Consider the following 20,817-nt stretch of genomic DNA (forward strand, 5'->3'; position numbering starts at 1 on the left):
AAGGGAACCTCAGTCTACATCCAGGTTCCGAGAGAGGCTCCCCCTGCAAAAGCACCCCCCTGTCCAAACGCTTGCTGCCTTACTATTTTCCAAATGCCTTCATGCATGTGACCGTGGTGACAAACGAAATTGTGTAGTTGCTGCTCTGATGCCCACTTTTCTGATCGGGAAAACAAACCGAGGCACTACTCTGGTCCTTAGCGGAACCAGTTGTATTGCCTTATATAGAAATTTACTGTCTGGTGTCTCTTAGTTTCTGATACGATACAATTCATTATTATAACGCTCTCCCTTTCATGTCAGGCCCAGGAATGTTAGTGACTGAAACTGGGGAGGGGAGGAGCGGCTGAAGAGGGAAGAAGGTTGGAAGGGTGTTTAAACAATACAGCCCTCTTGTCTAAAACACTGGTTGGTAGACATTTTTCTAAAATTGACCAGATAGTAAACTTTAGGCTTTGGGGCCAATCACGCAGCTTGTAGCGAGAAAGCAGCCCTAGACAATATGGATGAACCTGGCTGTATTCCAGTGAAACTTTATAGACACTGAAATTTGAACTTCATACAATTTTCACGGGTCACAAAATGTTCTTTTGATTTTTTTCAACTGCTTGAAAATGGAAACAAATCTTTCTGAGCTCGTGGACCCTACAAAAACAGGTGGCGAGTTAGATTTAGACAGAGGATTGTAGTCTGCCCATCTTGTTCTACAATAATTGTGCCTTAGAGCTCTGCTTCAGTGGGAACTAACTCGTGTGCACAGTCAGAGAAGTCTTGGGGGACGATTTCCAGTCTCCCATTAATATATTTTACTTATTTCTGATGGGTAGGCATGATTTCCAAAACCCATTAAACATTAAAAGGGTTGAAAGAAAAGAAACCTTCCCAGACGATATTACTAAAATTTTTTATGCTGTCTACCTCACTGAGGGTTGGAGTGGGAAATAGGGAGCAGATATTTGGGGAGTTTCTGAAAATATTCAGGTACTATCATACACTAAATCCAAAAGTATCGTGTACAGCCTATTTCGTTAGCTTTGGATTTTTGTTGCTGTTCTTAAATTGAATCCGTCAGTTCTGGGTCTCTAAATTTTTTAAAATCTTTTTCTGGTCAGGTATTTTTTTGCCTCAAAAATGTAACATCAGTTTTCTCTCTTGAATTACTTAACTGTTCAGTTTTGGTTTGGCCTTTCACCCCAACTTCTTCGCGCTGGTCCTAATCTTTTCACCCACTTTTTCTGTGGTTGTCGGTCTCTCTTGCTCAGCTGAGTCTACCAACGGAATAAGACACCAACAGGTGCACCCATAAGATGTGGGCCGTCTTAACCGAGAGATGCGCTGTTTAGGTACATTTCTCTAAGACTGCTTATCTCAAAGTTGCTACAGTGTTAACCACCACTTTCTCCACGCCAGCCATGTTTTACAGGCTAGAACACTTGTATATAAACCAGAATAAGTTACATACACCACACGTTGCTGACCTTTAATATGTGAGATGCATTCTGGTAATTTATTTCATTTTTTAAAATATGCAAATTACCCCCTACATTGATTCCATGTTCGCACTTCGTCACAACTTGTGGTTTGAGACTGGACACTAGTGTATTTTTGAAACTTCTATCCACTCCCTGACCACCCTTTATAAAATAGGAGCACACCCTCATCTGCCCCCAGGTAATCATTTTCTATTCCCTTTACTTTCCCTTTTCTCATGGCACTTATCACCACTTGACAAATGTTTGTTCATAGGCTTTTCCTCCTACACTAGAATGTAAATTGATGGCAGGACTTTGTTTTGTTGTACCCCCAGCAACTGGACTAGCGCTTACCAGACAAGGAAGCTCAGGCAGCAGGTGCCAAGGTCACATGGCTGGTGAGTGTTGGAATTTGAATTTAATCGGTCTTAAATATTGAGACAGCAAAAGTGATCCTATGTGATAGAATAAACTGTTTACCAAAAGGAATGAAAGAGGGAAATAATACCCAGACAAAGGTGCGGGTGATTCTGTGTTCGATAGCATCCCGGTCTTACTAGTTCTGGGCAAAAATCTTAGCCATTCAAAAAAAATGTTGCAGTACCTACTGTGTGCCAAGTGTTCTGGGAACTGGAGATACCTGGAATAAACAAGGCATGTAACAGCTCCTGCTCTTATATACATTCCTTTATTGTTTGTTTTTCTTACTACGGTAGCTTTACTAAACGGAAGAATCTGAAAATTACACAAGCAAAAGAAGAGCGTAAAGAATACCAGTTTTGTTTCTGGCCAAATTATTTTCATCCAAATCATTAGGAGTGGAAGAAAATACACCAAAACATTAATAGTCATTGTCTCTCGATTACTGATAACTATGGATGATGGTCACTTTATTCTTTGTATATTGCTCTACAAATGGAAAGGGTTATCTTAGTGTGCTAGAATTCTAAGTAATTTCTCTTAAAATATTCAATGCAATTATGTGAGAGGGAGTTGAAGGAAAATTATAAAATTGAAAACACACTGTACTTGTTTGAACTTGTACTTTGTTTTCATTTACTATTGTGATATTTTATTAGATGGAGTGAAGTAATTGTTTTATACTTATAAATGTGTTATTTTTTAACCTTTATGGCATGTCCCTCTGGATTTCTGAAAAGCCACCTTACCCCGCTGTGCTCGCTGTTACTGTTAGGCTACATGAGTTCAGCATTGGTGATAGTGAATAAAGAAAATGACCTGGATCAGAATCCCTGGGGCTTAGACTCACTGGTGCGTAGTAAATAAATATTTGTCAAACGAAAAATATTGACTAAGAAATTCCTCCTGGCCTTTTCCCAGTCCATATGCAGAAATGAAAAGGCTTCCAATGTAGAACCTTCTTTTAGAAAAATTGCTCTGAGCAGTCTACCCCAAGCATGTTGTTCTTTTATTCGAAGTTTTAGTACACAATGAATTTTAATTTACCACTCAAGATCTCTTCTAAAGTTCACTGTAGCGACAGTTTGTTATAATTGCTGGCCTTCTCCAGGGAGCAGCATGCTAAATTTTTTTGGGGCGTGAGGTCCTCTTCCTTCTTCAGATTTCTTACAGTGTGGTAGAACTGTCCGTCATGATACCCTGCTCTCCACCAGCCAAAGGGCAGGTACTTAACCCCCTGGGGGCCAGTCAGCCACACCCTTCCTGGCATGTGGATTCCTTAGACTTGTTGGTGAAGCACCCCAAGGTGCTGGCCTCTGGTTCCTGCTTCCTAGGTATCTAGAATGGCTCCTTTTGTTCTGTGAGCTCCTCCGTGTCCTTCCACATTCCTTTTTGCTTAAGCTGGCCTGAGTCTGTTGCTTACAACCAAAGAATCTCTCATGTTCACCTAACCTTAACCCCTCCCCACTCCAAGTCCTGGATTCAACCACAGATTCTCTTGAGTAAGGAATATGGCCTTTGGGGTTTGAGAGGAAATAGATAAGATAGTAAAATATTTGCAAAATTGTATAAAAACTACAGGAAAATATTCGTGCAAAGTGTTTCCGATACAGTGGATTCAACACAGAGAATTGGGTGCTTAGCTGAGAGGACCACAAGGTAACCTGGATATTTGTCACTGCTTCCTGTACCCCTAGGGCTGATATTAGTCACTGCAAGAAGCAGCTAGCACACTTAGACCTGGGGGAACAAAAGGAAAGAAGGGGTGTTACCAGAACCTGGGAGCTTGGGGGAGAGGCCGTGTGCTGGTTGGTGCGCTGCACACAGCCCTGCTCAGACCACGGAAGACGTGGCTCATGGGTGCTGTTGCCCCTGTAGGGACCTGGTATGGTGATGCTGGGAAGGAGGAAGGAAGCAGGAGGCTGGAGCCAAGCGCAAGGTGTGGGGAGAGTGGGGGCTTTTGATGGAAACTGACAACCAGAGGTCCCTTGTCCCTCCTTCCAGTTTCCCATCAGAGCCTCCCATTGACAGAACCTAATGGGAAGGCAGCTGGCTTGGGAGTTTGGAGAATAGCAGTTTCCAGAGTCCCAGCCCTGGTGTCACAGAGCAGAGTGAAAAAAGGGTCAGCTTAGAGCAAAAGCAGGCAAATAACCACAACACAAGCATGCTTTGCCTTTGAAAGTATCTGTAATTGTTTTTGAAAATAGAATTCCTGATAAATTAGAAAATTTCAATATATCTATAGCTGAATGTAAATTATATCATTATTGTACCTTATGCCAATAGACCTAAGGGCACAAGTTTCAAACCTGTAACATGTTCTTGGGCCCTTAGTTATGGCATATGAGTGTATCAATTGGAAAATATGCCTCCTAATATATATTTATGAGATACAGGAAGGTACAGGAAGATTGCTCCATTTGATTATAACAAAGAAGAAACCAGCATTGATGTAAAGCTATCTTAGTCATCAAAAGTTCTGTTATCATAAGGTCATTTACAAATTCCTTTTGAGACTTGCTTTTCAAAATATGTTAGAAGGAAAGCCAGAGAAATTCACTATATCATTGAGAAAATCCTTCGTAATCTCTCTTAAGGGAAATTACACATGCTTCAAATATATAGATTAAGCTAATAAATTTTATTTGGAAAGTTTGCAAAATTACCCATTTTCTAAAATTAATGAATAGAAGGGGAAATTATTATACTGATAGCAAAACAAAATGTTAGACGAAAAATGCGTCTGTGAATGTTCATAACAGCTTTATTTGCAACCGCCGAGAACTGAAATCAGCCTAGATGTCCTTCCACTGGTGAATAGTTAAGCTGCACTACCTCTCTACCATGGAATAGTACTCAGCAGTAAAAAGGAAGGAACTGTTGGTACACACAACTTGGGTGAATCTGTAGGGAGTTATGTTGAGTGAAAATCGCCAGCCCCAGGAGGTTACATACTTTATGATCCCATTCATACAGCATTTTTGAAATGACAAAACTTTAGAAATAGAGGAGAGATTAGTACTGGTCAGAGATTAGGGATTAGGGGTGGGGGTTTGGGAATATAAGCGTGATTATAAAATGGGAAAATGAGAATTCCTTGTGTCGATGGTATTGGAACGCTCCAGTATCTTGACAGTGGTGGTGGATACATGAACCTACACAGGAATAAAATTGTATAGCATGGGGGAGGGAGGAAGGGTATAGCTTAGTGGTAGAGCATGTGCTTAGCATGCACAAGATCCTAGGTTCAATCCCCAGTACCTCCATTAAAAATAAATGAATAAATAAACCTCTCCCCCTGCCAAGAAAACCAAACAAACAGGAAAAAAAAGAAAATTATATAGCACTTAATACACATGCATGAGTACAAGTAAAACTGAGGAAATCTGAATTAGTGACCTGTATCAACAGCAGTGTCCTGGTTGTGATAACACACTATGGTTTTGCAAGATGTTACCTTTGGAAGAAACTTGACAGAGTGTAAAAAGGATGTCTCTATAATATTCTTTACAACTCCACGTGATTCTATAATTATCTCAAATTTTTATTTAAAAATTAAAATTAAAAGTGGTGTGCAGCAACAATCAAAAAATCTTAGTGATGCTTTCAGTTTTGTTCCATTTATTAACTGAAGTAAAGACAGTAGTTCCTGCATGTGTGGGGTATTAAAATTTTAAATTATAGACAGTTTCAAACATACAAAAAGGAAATAGAATAGTAAATGAACCCACATGCCTGCCCCACCCAGCTTCAATAATTATCAGCTCATGGTCACATGTGTTACATCTATCCCTCCATCCACTCCTGCCATCTCTCATTATTTTGATGCAAATATCACATTTTATATTATTTCATCTGTAGATATTTCTATATGCATGTCTAAAATATAAGGGCTCATTTTTATTATTTTTAAATTGAAGTTAATATTGGTTTATAACATTATATAAGTTTCATACATACATTATATTTCTATTTCTGCACACATTACACCTTGCTCACCACCAAAAATTTAGTTTCCATCCATCACCATACACTTGACCCCCTTTACCCTCTTTGCCTTTCCCCCCATCCCCTCTGGTAACCACTACTCTGTTCTCTGTATCTACATGTTTGATTTTGTTTGGTTTGGTTTGTTAATTGTGATTTGTGTGTGTGTGTGTGTTTTACATTCCATTTATGTGTGAAATCATATGGTATTTATCTTTCTCTGTCTGACTTATTTCACTTAGCATAACACCTTCAGGATCATCCATGTTGTCACAATGGCAAGATTTCACCATTTTTTATGGCTGAATAATGTTCCATTGTGTGTGTGTGCACATATGTATATATATCTGACATCTTTTTTATGCATTCATCTGTTGATGGGCACTTGGGTTGTTTCCATATCTTGGCAATTATAAATAATGCTGCGATGAACATAGGGGTGCATATACCTTTTTAAATTAATGTTTTCATATTCTTTGAATAAATAGCCAAAAGTGGAATCACTGGATCATATGGTAACTCTATTAATTTTTTGAGGAGCCTCCACACTGTTTTCCATAGTGGCTATGCCAATTTACATTCCCACCAACAGAGTATGAAGATTCCAAGGGCTCCTTTTGAAAAAAATTCAAAATTCTCACACACCAAAAAAAAGTAACAATTCCTTGGTATCAATATCCAGATAGCATTTCTATTTCCTAACTTGTCTCATAATAAGGTATGTGCTTTAGCTTTATGGAGGAATAGTTTATGTACCGTAAACTGTACCCATTTAAAGTATACAATTCAACAAGTTCTGACAGATGTAAGCATCCATGAAAGCACCACCAAAATGAAAGAACATTTTAATCATGCCCAGAGGTTTCCTTGTGCCCCTTCCTCCATCTATGGCCACAGAAAAACCACTGATCTGCTTTCTGTCACTACACGTGAGTTTACATAGGATGTGGTTTTGGAAAAAAAAACTAAATGGTATGATCTTATAAAAATTAGAAACAAATCCAGAGAATGAAGAAAAATATGTCTATTCTTTTTTTTGCAGATTTAAAAAAAATTTACTGAACAAAAGTATCATTTAGATTGATTTCTAGCATCTTAAGGAAACTGTGTTAGGAGTGTAACAGTCATAGCCCAGTTTCTTTAACATTATAGTTAACTTATATTTGTGTAATTAATATACATGTTCAATATGTGTCTATTCTTGTCTGATACATTTTGATAGTGAGTCCCTGAGACAGGAAGTTAAATTTAGAATATGATAATAATAACCACTAACACTTATTGAACAGATAGTGTGTGCCAGTTATTTTATATATATTAGGTAATTTGTCTCATGAGAACCCTATGAATATTATAAGTCCTACTGTCAAACCCATTATATAGTTGAGGAGACTGAGGCTCAGAGAGGTAACTTGCTCATGATCTCACAGTTTGTAACTGAAGGAGCTTGTTTTTTTAAAAAAAAGTAGATCTTTGACTCCAGAGCAATTCTTTTAAACGTGACTGTAATCACTTTATCAGCAAAAAGAACTGACACGGGAAGAACACCTGGGTGTGTTGCTAAAAAGTCTTACCCTTTCTTTGACAAAGGAGCAAAGACAATTCAATGCACCAAGGATAGTCTGTTCAACAAATAGTGCCGTAAGAACTGATAGCCATATGTCAAAAGTTAAATCTAGACACTGACCTTACATCTTTGACAAAAATTAACTCAAAATGGATCATAGACCTAGATGTGAAACTATAAAATTCCTAGAATTAAAAAACAGGCAAAGGCCCTGAACAGACACTTTACCAAAGAAGACATCCAAATGGCCAACAGATACACAAAAAGGTGCTCAACATCAGTAATCATTGGCGAAATGCAAATAAAAACCACACTGAGATATCACCTCATACCTGTTAGAATGGCTGTTATCAAAAAGACAAGAGATATCTGCTGGTGAGGATGTGGAGAACAGGGAACCCTTGTTGAAATGCAGACTGGTGCAACCACTATGGAAAACAATATGGCAGTACCTCAAAAAATTCAAAATAGAACTACCGTATGATCCAGCAGTTCCACTTCTGGGTTTCTATAAGAAAGGAAACCAAATCATTATCTTGAAGAAATATTTGCACTCCCATGTTCATTGCAGCATTATTCACATTAGCCAAAGTATGGAAACAACCTCAAAATTAGTTGATGGTTGAAGGGATAAAGAAGATGTGCTTTGTGTGTAAAATGGAATATTACTCAGCCTTAAAAAAGAAGTCCTGTCATTTATGACATCATGGATGAATCTGGAGGGCTTCAGATTAAGTGAACTAAGCCAGACAGAGAAAAGACAAATACTACATGGTATCACTTATATGTGAAATCTAAAAAAAAACAAAACAAAACATGTCAAGCTCACAGAAAGAGAGGAGAAAAGTGGTTTCCAGGGGCTGGGGGTGGGAGAAATAGGGAGAAGCTGGTAAAAAGGTCCAAATTTTCAGTTATAAGATGAATAAGGTCTGAGGATCAAATGTAGTATGTGGCGACTATAGTTGATAACACTGTATTCTATCATTGAAATTTGCTGAGAGAGAACTTAAATGTTCTCTCTCACACACAGAAGGTAAATATGTGAGGTGATGGATGTGTTAACTCAGTGGGGAGAATCCTTTCACAGTCTATACATATATCAAATCATCACATTGTACACTTCATCTTACAATTTTATTTGACAATTATACCTGTTAAGCTGGGGGAAAAAGAACCTCCAAGAAGAAAACAGGAGAAAATCTAGGTGACTTTGGATTTGGTCATGACTTCTTACCTTAGATATAGCACCAAAAGCACAATGCATGAAAAAAAACTGATAAGTTGAACTTCATTAAAATTTAAAACTTCTCTGTTCTGTTAAAGAATGAAAAGACAAGCCACAGACAGGGAAGAAATATTTGCAAAACACATATATCTAATAAAAGACTGGTATCCGAAATATGTAAAGACCTCTTAAAATGCAACAATAAGATAACAACTCAATTCAAACATAGGCAAACAATCTGAATAGACATCTCACCAAAAAGATATACTGATGGCAAATAAACACAGGAAAATGTGCTCAATATCATGTGTCATTACAGAATTGCAAATTAAAAAAACAGTGAGATACTGCTGCACACCTGTTAGAATGGCTAAAAACTCTGGAGGCAGTTAAAAGGATGCCAGGAGTTCAGGAGGAATGATGAAAGAATAGATAGAACACCAGGAATTTTAAGGGCAGTGAAACTATTTTGTGTGATTCTGTAATGGTGGATACGTGTCATTATGTGTTTGTCAAAAGTCATAGGATGTACAACCCAAACAGTGAAACCTTGTAAACTATGCACTTTAGTTAATGACTGTAATATACCTTTGTTGGTTCATAAATTGTAATGAATGTTCCACACTAATGCATGGTTAACATGGGTAAAATTGAATTAATAAAAATTAACATGTGTGAATTAACATGGGAGACTGGATTGGTGGGGTAAGGTGCTGTATGGGAACTCTCTGAACTTCCTCCTCAATTGTTCTGTTAACCTGAAACTGCTCAAAAAAAGTCTGTTAATTAAAGAAAGTCTTATCCTCTCCAAGTCTCAGTTTCCTCATCTTGGAAGTGAGGAGTTAGACTAGATCTCAGAATGAATTTTTTTAAAAATAAGTTTTCTTTTTCCTTTTTTTTTTTAAATGGACGTACTGGGGATCAAACACCAAGTACCTCCAGCATGCGCTCTACCAACTGAGCTATACGCCCCCACCTCTCCTTTTTTTTTTTAAATGGAGGTATTGGGGGTTGAACCCTGGACCTCTTGCATGCTAAGCATGCGTTTTACCACTGATCTATACCTGTTGCCCCACAGAATGAAATTCTGTCCTTAGAAGTAGAGATGATTTTTCCCCCTTACATTCCCCCATGTGTTTACTTTATGATTTTTCTATTTCTACCTTGTGGCTTTTAGTGATTGCATCGATAGATCAGCAGAGCTAGCATTACTTTTATGAAGCGTTAGGGAAAACTTGTTTCTGTGTCTCTCAAATGTTTCCTGTCCATGTTTTTTGAAAGCCATTTTGTGCATTTATCTACAATTTTGGCATCAGTGACCTTGGAAATATGACAATCATTTCAAGTTGAAGTAAATATTTTAAGTTTTGGAAGAAACTTGGTTATACTACAATTTAAGAGAAATCCTTTGTTAATTCTGTCTTGTTGCTAAATATCATAATAGCTTGGTCTTAAATGAACATAAAGACTTATATAATAATGTAAAGTCAGTTGATCATATGAACCTCTTTGTGTTTTCCTGGTATGAAATAGAGACATTCAAGAGCATCGTGGCCATATAAACTGCCACTCTAACTTGTACTCTCCAAAGAGAGGTACGACATTTATATGAGCCACCACGTCCCATGTTTCTGACGGGTAGTCATAAATGTTTGTTAATGATGTTTAATGAATCAAATGAGTGAAGAAAGAGGTACAAGAGAACTAGGTTGAAAAACATCAGCAACCATCTTAAGGTATACCACAGCGCTGTTTAAAATGCAAACATGTAACAGCATTGTGGGTGATTCTTACTGAATCATTTAATTCGTAAGAAGTCAGAGTAATTTGAGTTGATGGAGCCCTAACTTGAAATTTACATGACCCATTACCTAGAATGGGAATCAGTGTTGCTTTTCTAGGGAGTAAGTGTTAACATTAAGTATTTTTGTTTATGCTATCTTAATTGTTCTTTTTAGTCAAGAAAATAGGCTTGCATCGTTCACCACTTCACTCCAATTATAGAAAGGAATGTTAAATATATATTTAGTTTGCTTAAAGCTGTAGCTTTAAAATTTTTCTTGGCTGCAATCCACAGCAACATTTTTACGTTATCACGCTGTCATCTATCCATCTCTCTCTCATCTTTCTATCTATGTTTTATGATACTGAAACAAATTTCTCACAATACAGTACCTTATCCTAACTGTGTGTAATACACTCTGATCTGATCTATTCTATTCTGTTCTGTTTCATTAAAAAAATGCTGATCGTGATCCCCTAATTTGATTTTACTAATGGGTCAAGACCTGTAGTTTAAAAAATGTGGCTTGGAGAGCTCCAGGTGAAATGTGCAGTGAGTAGACCAAAGTATCACATGGAATGATAAAAATGCATTGAAAGAAGGGTTTTTCTAATTAATTTATGAATACATATAAAAACTTAAAATTGACATACCATAGACTATATTTCTGTGGGAGTGAGATCAAGCCTTTTAACTTTACTTTTCGAATTGTTTGAAAGACTAATTTTAACGTGTATAACTTTTATAGTAAAAAGGAAATCTAGCATAATGTAGCTATTTATCCTAAGGAGCCAATGTCATGCCATACATTCTAAAAGTGATGTTTTATAAAACAGTGGAAAATTGGCCATAAGAGGAATGTGCATTTACAAGGTATTAGTTCCATAAATTTTAGATTATCTATGGGGTACTACACAGCCATTAACAATGATGATTTAATGTCTAGCTCAGTGGGTCTCAATCAGGGATGATTTTGCCTCTCAGGGGACATTTGGCAATGTCCAGTGACATTTTGGGTTGTCACACTGGGGGAGAGGAGTCCTCCTGGCAGCTAGTGCGTAGAGGCCAGGGATGCTGCTAAACATCCTACAGTGCACAAGACAGTCTCCACAGCAAAGGATGATCCCTAAGGTTGAGAAACCCTAGCCTAAGTGACTATCTGCGTGGAAGCTTTACCTCCTTCCTCATATCTATAAATAATCTTTCTTTGATAGCATTTTGTCTATAGCTCTCTCATACTTGGAATACAGTTATTTATGTTTATGTCTTATTTCTATTCCTAGATAGAAAGCTCCTTTTTACAGATGGGATACATGTCTTATTCATCTCGGTATAACGAGCAACTAGACCACCTTGTATCTTGTAATTGTTGAATAAATGTTTGTTGAGTTATTATAGGAGAATAAAAAATCATAACAATCTGTAATTATTGAAATGGAAAGATGTCCAATCCACAGTGTATTTAGCTGGAAAAAAAGTATGTTATAAAACTGTGAGTGATCTACAGATTCATCTCAATCCTTATCACAATCCCAACTAACTTCTTTGTAGAAATTGATAAGTTGACCCTCAAATGCATATGGAAGATCAAGGGGCCCGGGAAAGCCAAAAGAATCTTGAACGACTCACACTATAGACCTCTCAGAAGAAAGTATAGGAGTAAATATTCAAGACTTTGGGTTAGGCAATGATTTCTTAGACAGGACACCAAAAGTACAAGTGACTGAAAAAAAGATAAACTGGAGTTCATCAAAATTTAAAATTTCTGTGCTGCAAATGATACCATCAAGAAAGTGAAAAGACAACCCACAGAATGGGAGAAAATTTTTGGAAATCATGTATCTGGTAAGAGAATGTATCCAGAATATATAAAGAACTCTTACAACTCAATAATAAAAGATAACCCAATTTTAAAATGGGCAAAGTTTCTGAATTGACATTTCTCCAATGTAGATATACAAATGGTCAGTGGAGAGGAGGGAAAAAGAATTTTTCTTCTACTCTTCTAAGATCTCAGCTAGGGTCCCTGTAACAAAGGATAGATTAACAAGAGAAAAGCATACAAATTTATTTAATATAAATTTTATGTGACACAGGAGCTTTCATAAGAAAATGAAGGCCTGAAGATGTGGTTAATCCCTGAGTACTTTTATGCTAGGTTTGATGAAGCATGGCGAGTTGTGGGAAAATGCAATAAGACAAAAAGGGTATAAGCTAAGATTAGTAAACTGGGGTAGTGTGTCCTGAACCTGTCACCAACAAGAACATTGAGTGGGAAATGTAAATAAAATCACAGTGAGATGCCACTTCACACCCATGGGAATGGCTATAATAAAAAAGACAATATCAACTGTTGGTGAGGATGTGGAGAAACTGAAACCCTTCTACTGTGCTGGCTGGAGTGTAAAATAATGCAGTCACTTTGGAAAACAGTTTGTAGTTCCTCAAAAAATTAAACATAGAGTCACCATATGACCCAGCAATTCCACTCCTAGATATGTACCCAAGAGAACTGGAAACATATTCACACAAAAAGTTGTATGTAAAAGATGACAGCAGCATTATTCATAATAGCCAAAAAGAAGGAACAACCCAAATGTCCATCAACTGATGAATGGCTATATAAAATATATATCCATAAGTTGGAATATTATTTGGCAATAAAAAGTAATGGAGTACAGATACATCCTACACCATAGATAAACCTTCAAAATATTATACTAAGTGAAAGAAGCCAGGCATAAAAAGCCACATATTGTGTAATCCATTTATGTGAAATGTCCAGAACAATCAAATCCATTGTAAACACAAAGTAGGTTAGTGATTGCCTAGGGCTGGGGGGTTTGGGGGGAAATGGGGAGTGACTGCTAATGGCTCCGGATTTCCTTTAGGGAAGATGAAAATGTTTTAAAATTAGATTGTGGCAATAGTTGCACAAACCTGTAAATATACTAAAACCCAGTCAATTGAACATTTTAAATGGATGAACTATACAGTATGTGAATTACATCTCAATAAAGATTTTTTAAAGTAAAAACAACATTACAAGTATTTGCTCCCTAGAACGTAGTGAGCTAAGATAAATGTGGAATGTTAGTGGGTCAGCTTGTACCTGGTTTTGAAAAACATTGTGAAACCCCTGATTGATGAGTTGCAGCTGCACTAGAAGGGATGTGATTTGGCACTTATTCTCAGGGACAAGGCACCAAGCATAGAGTACCTGTAGGTGCTGAACTGAGGGATGACTGTCCTGAGTTGATACTCCACACGGGGTTCAACCCACTGCTTGCAACTGAGCATGCTCCGGGTAGTGAAGGGACCCAGAAGCTGTGTCTGACCACATGACCAGACCCCAGGAGGCAGCTGCTTTTCGGCTATGTGCATTGCTTACTGCGTATCTTTAAAAGCTGTGTAAACTAACAGGGCAGGGGTCGGGTGGGTACCACAATACGTAGTGCAATCTTCTATTTTGCTATATTAGTGATTCCTTTTGGGTGACAAAATCTTGGGTGATCTTTTTTTTATACTTCTCTATATTTTTTAAATTTTTGGTGATCTATAAGATTTTATTTCTTTTTTAATAAAACGATCTGAAAAGCAAAAGTCTTTGCAATCTTGGACTAAATCCTACTTGGTCTTGGTGCTAACGGACTATTGAATTCTGTTTGCTATTCTATTTATAGTATTGAATTCTGTTTGCTATTCTATTTATAGTTTTTCATTTAGCACTTTGGTCTTTTTTTTTCAAACTATAGGCAGACCTCCTTTTATTGCACTTCACTTTATTGTGCTTCGCAAATGTTACGTGTTTTTGCAAATTGAAGATTTGTGACAACCCTGTGGTAAGCAAGTCTGTTGGTGCTGTTTTTCCAACAACATTTGGTTACTTTTGTTACCAAGTCCAAACTCATTCCGCTCACTGCATGACAGGCCAATAAATCAGGAGATGTTGGGGCAAGGAATAACGAATGACTTTATTCGGAAAGCCGGCTGACTGAGAAGATGGCAAACTAAGGTCCTGGAGAACCATCTTCCCCCAAGTCAGAATTAAGGCTTCTTTTATACTTAAAAGGGGAGGGGGTGTATTTGGCTGGTACAAACTTCTTGATGTTGGAATCCTTTTGTTCTTTCAGCTGTCCAGGGAGGTCAGGTCCTGGTGTTCTTGCAAACCTCCCACAAGACAAATGTTATTTTCTATTCTGCAACTTTTTATCTTTATATGAATAGGAAAGTTTTATACCCTTAAAGGTCAGAGCCTTGAGAATGGGCTCTCCTTTAGATCTCAGGCTCTAGGCAACATTCTTTTACAAAAGGTGCAGAACCAGCATGACTCAGCATGAGAAACAGAGCACAGGGTTAGAGCCAAAGGAACAGATCTAATATGGAGTCAGAATTGTTCTTTTTAATTACACTTTGTGCATTGCATTTTGGTAATTCTGGCAAGATTTTAAACTTTTTCATTACTATTATATTTGTTATGGTGATCTGTGATCAGTGATCTTTGATGTTGCTATTACAAAAAACTTATGACTCACTGAAGGCTCAGATGGTTAGCATTTTTTAGCAATAAAGTATTTTAAAATTAAGATATGTACATATTTTAGACATAATGCTGTTGCACATTTAATAGACTACAGTATAATGTAAACATAACTTTTATATGCACTGGGAAACCAAAAAATTGACGAGACTCTCTTTATTGCGATGTTCCTTTGTTGCTGTGGTTTAGAACTGAAGCCACTGTGTCTCCAAGGTCTGCCTGTCAACTCTTCAAGATTCGATTTCAGGGTTGTACTGTCCTCATAAAGTCAATTAGAGAGTTTTCATGCTTTTCTATACTCTGGAACTTGTTAGTTGAGTAGTATAGGAATAATCTGTTGTAGATTGCTGATTTATTGTAAAAGGATATACCTCAGGAACAGCCAGTTGGAAGAGATGCACAGGGCGAGGTCTGGGGAAGTGGCATGGAGCTTCCACGCCCTCTCCAGGCACCACTATCCCAGTACGTCCACATGTTCACCAACCCAGAAATTCTGATTTTTGTTTTGGTCGTGGTGGTTGGGAATGATGTATTAATGTTGTCTTAAGAAAAAGAAATAAACCTTTCCAAAGAGTTTAGCTTTTTTTTCCCCCCAATCAGGAGTGTCAGTGGTAAGTCTGGACCTTGGGCAGAAGAGTCAGCAGCTGCCCAGGCCCCCGATATGGTGGAGTGTGTGCTCCAATCGGGCTGCTGAATTCTGGCACCAACTGCTCCCAGAGAGGCCTCACCCCTCCAACCCTGTGCTCTATTTTTATTGTGCAAGCTCGTTCTAACAGCCTGACATAGCAAGTGGAGAAATAGGGATACATTTTGGGGATCATACACCAAGCAGGATGAGTTTAGGTGCCAGCGGTGTAGGAGAGTGCCAGGAAGTGCCACGTGCCTGGCACCCAGAAACAAGAGTCCTCTTCATCCAGCGGAAAGCTGGATCTCAGTTTAGCTTCCCTACCCCCAGTCCACACTGGGGGAGCGACAGGATCCAGCTTGTTTGTGCCTGCTACCACTGAGAGAATTCCTGGAATCATTCATTGAAGAATCCCAGCGGTCTGTCCTCACTTTTAAGCAGTTACATAGTACTATCCATTCTTGGTTTAAACAGGGCGTGTCTATCTCACAAGGCTCAGACCTTCTAAACAGATTTTCCTTAATAGTCTCTAGACAATTCAAAATGCATACACTGTTCTATGTTCCATTTCTTTCTAGCGGTCAGAATTACTAAAGATTTCTAAACTATCCCTTTAATTAAAAAATGCGCTGCTTCACCTCAACCACAGATTACTTTCCACCTCTAGCCACAGGAGGGCGCACAAGTACATTAATCAAGTGAAGTTCGGAATAAAACGTTTTGGGACTATCCTTACTTGGGTTAAGGGGGAAAATAAAAAGCAGTTTTGCACTCTTGTTATTAGTGTAGGCCAGCACTGTCTGATAGACCTTTCTGCGATGATGTTAGTGTTCTGCATCTGTGCTCTCCAGTAGATCAGCCACTAGCTACATGTGGATATTGAACTCTTAAAATGTGTCTGCTGTGACTGAGGAGATGAATTTTTTAATTTTAGTTAATTTAATTATAAATTTAAATACCCACATGTGGCTAGTGGCTGCCCTATTGGACCACGCAAGTCTAGAGGACTAGACTCTATAGGAATATTGGTTTTTCTGAATGGCTTTATGATGTTGGCATTTAAACAACTTTGAATCTAAGAACAGAAATTTAAGATGTAAAAGAAATTAACAGTGGTGTTCCTGCCATTGGCCAGCTACTGTGCCAGGAACACTTACATACCCATCTCACTTGGCCCTCACTAGGCACCCGAGAGAGGGGTATTAGCATGCCCATTTTATGAATGTTGAAGCAGACTCCAGAGAGTTAAATAACTAGCCCAAAGTCATCAAGATAGTCATCAAGCCAGATATACCCATTTAATATTTGTTTGAGAACCTACAATGCACCAGTAAATATATCAGTTAGGCACTATTATAGACAGTGGAAATCTCTAAGAGGAACCAGTGCTTAATATGAGGGCCTTTTTCTTAAATGCTATCACTGTGTCCTCTGTAGCATTTTCTGATTTCTCTGAGGATGATTCATGCATTCTTGGACATCATGTTCTTAGAGTTGGAAGGAGCCTCTAGACTAACCCTTAGTGCTATCTTTGATGTATGAAATTATGAAATTATTACTGTAAGCTCTGATGTAGGCAAGGGGATAACTGGATTCGATTTCCAGTTCTGTCGCTATCTAGGCCTATGACCTTAAGTAGATGGTTTGTCCTTCCAAAGCTAGAATTTCCTCACTTCTTAAACAATGCTTTAAGCTAGGACTATTTCATATTTCACTGATTCTGAGACTCACATTTTTCACATTTTAACATAATTGACTAATGGTCAATGGCACTTCACAGTTGGTAGCATTTTTTTCTTGGTGATATATATATAGGTGTATCTTAAACTCATGACACCTTAGACTACATGAATAATTTTATGTAATTATAAAATATCAGTGAAAATATTTAGCTTTATATTTATTTTAATAGACACTTTGAAATCCTCCCAGAGGCAAAAGCAGTGACCTTCTATGTGATTTTAAATGAAGTTTAGAATATTAAATTGCACATCGTAATCAGTGCTTCCCCAAGTGGCCAAGGCACGACATGCAACACACAAACTCAAAATTTTCTGCTGCAACCACCCCCCGCCCCCTGCCTTAAAACTGAACATCAGCAGGATTCATTTTAGGTGAGATTGGGAAGAGGTGGATGCGGTTTTGTCTGTCTTGAGTTTCTTTTTCTTTATTACTCTTCTTATAACCCCCATCTCTCTCAGCTACACTTGAGAGTAAATTAATTATAGGCATATTTTCTCATGAAGATTTATGACCAAAGAAATCATTGGTACCAGCAGTATATGTTTAACAATGGACTCTCTGGGGGTAGGGCTGGAGGAAGTTCTGATTTGTAGCATTTGCCAATTTGTGTGGTATAAATACTCCCACGTTGGCTGATTTTAAGCTGCCGTTATGATGTCAGCCGCTTTGTAAGATTCCTGAAAATGTCAGCTGTCTCGCGCCAATAAGACCCTGCTCCAGCATGCCACCACTCGGTACAGGTCTCAGTCCTGTGATGGTTCCTGACTGCCACCAGGATGAAAGCCCATTTCATCAGCTTGATATTTAAGAGCAGGGGATGATCCAGGTCTCACGGGTCCTGAAGCTTGTGTAGTTTGGGCCCCTCTTTAGGAACAACAATGCATACTTAATTATACAACATTAGCTACAAAAGTCATTGGGAATGAGAAAAATCATAACAAATTACAATCGTTAAAAAGCTGACGAATACCAGAAGCATCACACAATCTGAAAAAAATCACATAATATGATTGGAAGAACTTTCTGCAGACTTCCTTCTGGCTCAATACATATTATTTATTTATTTATTTTTGTTGAAGTATAGTTGGTTCCCAATGTTGTGTTAATTTCTGATGTACAGCATAGTGATTCAGTTATACGTACATATATATTTCTTTTCAGATTCTTTTTCATTATAGGCTATTATAAGATATTGACTATAGTTCCCTGTGCTATACAGTAGGATGTTGCTTTTTATTTTGTATATAGTATGGTTCTACACATTTAAACCTCCTTTCTTGTCCAATACCCACATGCGTCTGTGCTGGATGCCCTAAGACATGATCAGATTGCCACATACCCTCTGAGAGTGGGTCATAGGAGTATTCCTGGGAGTTGTTCCTATTTGGGGTGGCTATCAGTGACCCAGCCATTCATGGAAGTGACTGTAAACCATGGTAAGTGTACCTCTCTGCATCCTAGCAAAATGGGTCTCCAACTCACCTTCCCAAATGCCTGTGACCCCGCCAGTGCCGAGCACCATGGGAAGCGTATCAGCCAGGATTCATCTGAGAAGCAGAACTGCCATGAGGGACATAAAGTAAGGGACTCAGTATAGGGTTAGGTCATTGGCAGCTATGGGAGCTGGTAGACAAGTCTGTGTGGGCTGCTGCCCCTGTGTCTGTTGTTGAGCCCAAAGTCGCTGCAGGTCAGCCAGATGGCAGTTGGGAAGGAGAGCTGAGTGTGGGAGGAGGTCTAGTGAAGAAGAAGGTCTAGCGGTGGAGTGTTGCCTAGTGCCATCTAAGTGGGGATCAGATTTGAGACCCCAAGTGCAAGTTGCCACAGTGTCTGGCCCCTGGACTAACCTTTGAAGCTTCAAAAAATCTGACTGCTGATTCACATGTGCCTCCTGCAAAATGTCTCTAGTGGCCAGCGCTAACCTGGAGTCACGCAGGGAAGAGAACATGGTTCCAGTTTAGCTAAGCTGATGCAGGACAAAGTCTTTACGGGAAATGTGAGGGAGGGGGACACTGGGATGGAGAGGGCTACTGTTTTCAATGAACTGAAGCTTAAGCATTTTACTTTTGCAAATTTAAACATATGGCAATGGGGGGAGTATAGCTCAATGGTATAGTGTGTGCTTAGCATGCATGAGGTCCTGGGTTCGATCCCCTGTACCTCCATTTTAAATAAATAAAAATAAATAAATAAACCAAATTACCTCCACCCCCTCCTCCAAATCTGGCCACCTAAACTCATGGCTAGCACCTTTCCTTAAGCTTTATTAGCTTCATAATAAATCCATCCAAACAAAGAAACATGTTTTTCAGTCAGATGGTCAGAAGTGCTGGGAAAAGTGAAATGGGGAAGGGAGGTAGGGAGTGGGAGTGAGGGGGAGGAACTTTGGGGGTGATCAGGGAAGGCCTGGCCGGCCAGGCTGAGCAGAAATCTCGAAGCGGGGAGGGAAGGAGCCACATTACAATCTGGGACACTGTCCCAGGCCCTGGAACTAGCGCAGAGTCCCGGAGGCGGTGGCGAGGCTGGATGAGATGGCTTTGTTCTAGCAGAGCGGCTAGGGAGCTGTGGCAGCTGGTGGGAGAAGAGATTAACCTTTCACTTCCAGAGCCGAGGGTCCGCGTGATGGCCTCTCGCGTTTTTAAAGGCACACCAGGTTTTTGTATTAAGACGGATTTAGGGGGACGGAGACGCAGTTAGGGAGTCCAGCCACGAGGCCTGCGCAGTAATCCTGAGCGACACCCTCCGCTCCCAGCACTGGTGACAGTTTTGCTCAGCATCTCTCTTTCCGCTTGCTTTGCTTTTGCTGTTTTTAATCCCTGTCCACCTGGATGGCGCTTCCTGCTTTCTCGTCTCATTTAGACTAAATTTGATGTCAGAGGAGTTTGGTTTCAATTTTATTTTCCAAATTTAATATCACAATGTTAAGTTTGCAAGATTGCCTCCCAAACCTCACAAGAGATGGCAGATGAATTGCTTCCACGACAAGGTGTTTTCTGAAAGGGAGAATCGCTGGATCAGTGCTTCCACTCCCCCTAAAGTGAGTGTCTCCTAAACATTTTGTGCTCTAAGCGCCTTGCTCAGCTTATTTTAGTCCCAGCCCTGCCAGTCCCCCAAATGACAGTACAAGGGGAAAATTAGTGACTTGACAGTGGAGGAAACTGGCTGATACCAGACACCACCTTACCCAAGTGATCAAAGTTAACCTCACCAGCAATGGGAGCAGCTGACTTCATAAAGCTGCTAATGGGGTACTTTGAGAAGGACCCAGATCTCTTACTCCATGTTCCAACCTGAAAACGTAGAGCTCAATCTTATCATGAGAAAATCTCATACAAACCCAGACTGAGGGATCTTCTGTAACACATGTGGCCTCTACTCTTCACAGCTGTCAGTGTCCACAAGGGTGAAGGCCATGGAACTATTTCAGATGAAAGGAGACTGGAGAGACATAAAAACTA

At 39.0% G+C, this 20,817-nt stretch overlaps 1 protein-coding gene across 1 annotated transcript in view; it reads left to right on the forward strand.

Annotated features, from left to right (window-relative positions):
- The first annotated feature begins 1,855 nt into the window (after positions 1 to 1,855).
- REPS2 (RALBP1 associated Eps domain containing 2) overlaps positions 1,856 to 20,817 on the forward strand; it is a 263,541-nt gene continuing 244,579 nt past the window's right edge. Inside the window, exon 1 of the mRNA XM_072956294.1 lies at positions 1,856 to 1,870. The gene's annotated coding sequence lies outside the window, so the exon portion shown is untranslated. The remainder of the gene's footprint in view (positions 1,871 to 20,817) is intronic.

Source organism: Vicugna pacos, chromosome X (genome assembly GCF_048564905.1).
Source record: "Vicugna pacos chromosome X, VicPac4, whole genome shotgun sequence".
NCBI classification, from domain to species: Eukaryota; Metazoa; Chordata; class Mammalia; order Artiodactyla; family Camelidae; genus Vicugna; species Vicugna pacos.